The sequence below is a fragment of the Xyrauchen texanus genome, chromosome 34 (genome assembly GCF_025860055.1).
Source record: "Xyrauchen texanus isolate HMW12.3.18 chromosome 34, RBS_HiC_50CHRs, whole genome shotgun sequence".
NCBI lineage: Eukaryota > Metazoa > Chordata > Actinopteri > Cypriniformes > Catostomidae > Xyrauchen > Xyrauchen texanus.
Window position 1 is genome coordinate 3,609,660 of NC_068309.1, and position 5,000 is coordinate 3,614,659.

At 43.9% G+C, this 5,000-nt stretch overlaps 1 protein-coding gene and 1 long non-coding RNA gene across 3 annotated transcripts in view; both read left to right on the forward strand.

Moving 5' to 3' along the window:
- Positions 1–5,000, forward strand: part of LOC127627754 (synaptic vesicle glycoprotein 2C-like) — a 62,879-nt gene that overhangs the window by 22,523 nt on the left and 35,356 nt on the right. The gene's annotated exons all lie outside the window — the stretch shown is intronic.
- On the forward strand, positions 1,135–2,987 carry LOC127627764 (uncharacterized). Of its 2 annotated transcripts, none has more exons than XR_007968570.1 (3): positions 1,135–1,170; positions 1,231–1,326; positions 2,890–2,987. It is a non-coding gene; the product is annotated as an uncharacterized LOC127627764 (long non-coding RNA). The 2 variants fall into 2 exon arrangements; XR_007968569.1 differs by lacking the exon at positions 2,890–2,987 and adding an exon at positions 1,612–1,709.

Consider the following 5,000-nt stretch of genomic DNA (forward strand, 5'->3'; position numbering starts at 1 on the left):
TTTTACGATTGTTTACACACTAAAATAAAAATTTCCACACAATTTGCAAAATTCTACTCCAATGAGCAAAACACCTCCACAAATTTGCACAACATTACACACAATGTCTGCTTCACCCTTTTTGCAAAACATTACACACAGTGATTTGTAAAACTCTAAACACATTTTCACACCTTAGACACAGATAAGGATTGTGAGGTTACTTCCTTGTCATTACAAAGCACTGGATTGCCAATGACTACACTAATGAACGAATTGGATAATCACAACCACCAGGTGTGGAAGCACACATGTGCTAATTTGAAAACGCAGCACTCAGTTGTGCTATAAAAGGCAGCAGGTGAGTACACCTGTCTTCAACAAAAATGGAAGGAGTTAGAAGAAGAAGAAGAAGAGTGAGAATGAGAGGGGGAGCTCAAAGAGGAGATGAAGGCAGTAGAGGAGAAAGAGATAGAGGAAGAGGCCTTGGTAGAAGAAGAGAAGGAGGAGGTAGAGGAAGAGGAGAAGAAGATAGAGGAAGAGAAGAAGGAGATAGAAGAAGAGGAGGAGGAGGTAGAGGAAGAGGAGAAGGAGATAGAGGAAGAGAAGGAGATAGAGGAAGAGGCCTTGGTAGAAGAAGAGAAGGAGGAGGTAGAGGAAGAGGAGAAGGAGATAGAGGAAGAGAAGGAGATAGAGGAAGAGGCCTTGGTAGAAGAAGAGAAGGAGGAGGTAGAGGAAGAGGAGAAGGAGATAGAGGAAGAGGAGAAGGAGATAGAGGAAGAGGAGAAGGAGATAGAGGAAGAGAAGGAGATAGAGGAAGAGGCCTTGGTAGAAGAAGAGAAGGAGGAGGTAGAGGAAGAGGAGAAGAAGATAGAGGAAGAGGAGAAGGAGGAAGAGAAGGAGATAGAGGAAGAGGCCTTGGTAGAAGAAGAGGAGGAGGTAGAGGAAGAGGAGAAGGAGATAGAGGAAGAGAAGGAGATAGAGGAAGAGGCCTTGGTAGAAGAAGAGAAGGAGGAGGTAGAGGAAGAGGAGAAGGAGATAGAGGAAGAGAAGGAGATAGAGGAAGAGGCCTTGGTAGAAGAAGAGAAGGAGGAGGTAGAGGAAGAGGAGAAGGAGATAGAGGAAGAGAAGGAGATAGAGGAAGAGAAGGAGATAGAGGAAGAGGCCTTGGTAGAAGAAGAGAAGGAGGAGGTAGAGGAAGAGGAGAAGAAGATAGAGGAAGAGAAGAAGGAGATAGAGGAAGAGAAGGAGGTAGAGGAAGAGGAGAAGGAGATAGAGGAAGAGAAGGAGATAGAGGAAGAGAAGGAGATAGAGGAAGAGGCCTTGGTAGAAGAAGAGAAGGAGGAGGTAGAGGAAGAGGAGAAGGAGATAGAGGAAGAGAAGGAGATAGAGGAAGAGGCCTTGTTAGAAGAAGAGAAGGAGGAGGTAGAGGAAGAGGAGAAGAAGATAGAGGAAGAGGAGAAGGAGATAGAGGAAGAGGAGAAGGAGATAGAGGAAGAGAAGGAGATAGAGGAAGAGGCCTTGGTAGAAGAAGAGAAGGAGGAGGTAGAGGAAGAGGAGAAGATAGAGGAAGAGGAGAAGGAGGAAGAGAAGGAGATAGAGGATGAGGCCTTGGTAGAAGAAGAGGAGGAGGTAGAGGAAGAGGAGAAGGAGATAGAGGAAGAGAAGGAGATAGAGGAAGAGGCCTTGGTAGAAGAAGAGAAGGAGGAGGTAGAGGAAGAGGAGAAGGAGATAGAGGAAGAGAAGAAGGAGATAGAGGAAGAGAAGGAGATAGAGGAAGAGGCCTTGGTAGAAGAAGAGAAGGAGGAGGTAGAGGAAGAGGAGAAGGAGATAGAGGAAGAGAAGGAGATAGAGGAAGAGGCCTTGGTAGAAGAAGAGAAGGAGGAGGTAGAAGAAGAGGAGAAGAAGATAGAGGAAGAGGAGAAGGAGATAGAGGAAGAGGAGAAGGAGATAGAGGAAGAGAAGGAGATAGAGGAAGAGGCCTTGGTAGAAGAAGAGAAGGAGGAGGTAGAGGAAGAGGAGAAGAAGATAGAGGAAGAGGAGAAGGAGGAAGAGAAGGAGATAGAGGAAGAGGCCTTGGTAGAAGAAGAGGAGGAGGTAGAGGAAGAGGAGAAGGAGATAGAGGAAGAGAAGGAGATAGAGGAAGAGGCCTTGGTAGAAGAAGAGAAGGAGGAGGTAGAGGAAGAGGAGAAGGAGATAGAGGAAGAGAAGGAGATAGAGGAAGAGAAGGAGATAGAGGAAGAGGCCTTGGTAGAAGAAGAGAAGGAGGAGGTAGAGGAAGAGGAGAAGGAGATAGAGGAAGAGAAGGAGATAGAGGAAGAGAAGGAGATAGAGGAAGAGGCCTTGGTAGAAGAAGAGAAGGAGGAGGTAGAGGAAGAGGAGAAGAAGATAGAGGAAGAGAAGAAGGAGATAGAGGAAGAGAAGGAGGAGGTAGAGGAAGAGGAGAAGGAGATAGAGGAAGAGAAGGAGATAGAGGAAGAGAAGGAGATAGAGGAAGAGAAGGAGATAGAGGAAGAGGCCTTGGTAGAAGAAGAGGAGGAGGAGGTAGAGGAAGAGGAGAAGGAGATAGAGGAAGAGAAGGAGATAGAGGAAGAGGCCTTGGTAGAAGAAGAGAAGGAGGAGGTAGAGGAAGAGGAGAAGGAGATAGAGGAAGAGAAGGAGATAGAGGAAGAGGCCTTGTTAGAAGAAGAGAAGGAGGAGGTAGAGGAAGAGGAGAAGAAGATAGAGGAAGAGGAGAAGGAGATAGAGGAAGAGGAGAAGGAGATAGAGGAAGAGAAGGAGATAGAGGAAGAGGCCTTGGTAGAAGAAGAGAAGGAGGAGGTAGAGGAAGAGGAGAAGAAGATAGAGGAAGAGGAGAAGGAGGAAGAGAAGGAGATAGAGGATGAGGCCTTGGTAGAAGAAGAGGAGGAGGTAGAGGAAGAGGAGAAGGAGATAGAGGAAGAGAAGGAGATAGAGGAAGAGGCCTTGGTAGAAGAAGAGAAGGAGGAGGTAGAGGAAGAGGAGAAGGAGATAGAGGAAGAGAAGAAGGAGATAGAGGAAGAGAAGGAGATAGAGGAACAGGCCTTGGTAGAAGAAGAGAAGGAGGAGGTAGAGGAAGAGGAGAAGGAGATAGAGGAAGAGGTAGAGAAGGACTTGAAGGGTTGATAGAACCTGAACAAAGAAGACGAGGACCAAATTTGACTCGAGAAATCCGTGCAACACTTATTGACCATGTTATCAACCATGGACTGACACTGATGGAAGCTGGACAAAGAGTTCAACCAAATCTCAGCAGAAATACTGTTGCGTCAGTAATTCGGACATTTCATAGAGAAAACAGGTAAGCTAACCACACAGTACATTGAAACTGAAGCTTGCTGTACTTGTCATCAATAATGTTTTCTGTGACATTTGACAGTAGGCTGCATATGTATTATATATATATATATATAATTTTTTTTTACATAGGATTGAGGGTAGAGGACACCAAGGTGGAAGGGGCCCTATGTTCACTCGTGCACAAGAGGCTGCCATTGTGAACATGGTTTTGGCCAATAATTGTATCAGGCTGCGAGAAATCCAAGCCAATATCATCAATGATGACAATATTTTAAATAACATCCAACGAGTCTCTCTGTCACCATTAGGTCGAATCCTAAAGAAAAATCAAATATACATGAAGCAACTGTATCGGTACCATTTGACAGAAATTCAGAGAGAGTGAAACATCTGCGCAATGAGTATGTGGAGGTATGTATTGTTCATCTTACTATGGTGTGGTATTGTGCACTGCTCATAATGTTCTGTCACAAAAAATACTGTGCAATAGATCTTGAATCGCATCTTATTGTCTTTAATGTGTTTCAGAGAGTCTTGCAAATGGATGCAGCAGAAATTCAACATGAATTTATATATGTGGATGAGGCTGGATTTAACCTTGCGAAAACAAGAAGAGTGAGAAATGTAATTGGACACAGGGCAATCACCAATGTGCCAGGGCAGCGAGGGGGTAACATCACCATTTGCGCTGCTATCACACAAAATGGGGTCCTCCACCACCATGCAAATCTAATTCTTGCATTTCTTGACCGATTGCATGAGATTGTCACAGCATTACACCAAGTGGACCAGATGCGGTACATTGTCGTTTGGGACAATGTCTCATTCCATCGGGCTGCTCTGGTCCAGAATTGGTTCCATGATCACCCTGATTTTGAAGTCTTATACCTTCCCCCATACTCCCCCTTCCTGAATCCTATAGAAGAGTTTTTTTCAGCGTGGCGGTGGAAGGTATACGACCTGCGGCCGTATGACCGCTTGCTCCTCATTCAGGCCATGGAGCAGGCCTGTGATCTTATTGAAGCAGCTTCTGTGCAGGGGTGGATTCGTCACACAAGGCGATTCTTCCAACGGTGCCTTGCCAATGAAGACATAGCCTGTGATGTGGATGAAATCTTATGGCCTGATCCAGCCAGACGGAGAGATGAACAGTTACAGTATTCTTGTTGGTTTTACAGTTGTTTTCTGTCATTTCTGTTTACTTTACTTTTCTTCAGAGTCAAAGTGTATGTACTGTAATTCATGCAGTCATTTTTATTTGTCTACAGATTTTATGTTTCATTGATTTCATTGTAGGTTGATTACTGTAACTGATTATGGTAAGAAATATTGTAAGTATTGAAATAAATACTTGAAATATTCAGTCAGCAGCATCAGTGTTGTGCAGTGCATGGTCAGTTTATAGTAGGCCTATTTGTGTACATTCTCCTATATCTCAAACTAATCATGAAGAATGTTGTGGGTTTGTCACAATTATTTTCCAATCTAAATTATCCCTTACATAACAATGTCTGGCCAAAAATCTAGCACATGCTATTTCCTAAAATTCGTTTTTTACAAATGTGTTTTTTATTTATCACAGCAGTGTGAAACTGGCTGCAATAGTGTCTGATCATTGAGGACTGTGTTGGTTAAATAAAAACTAATAGTCTTTTCACAAATATGTGTATGTTTTGACTGAAGTGTGTTTTTTTTTGACAGAA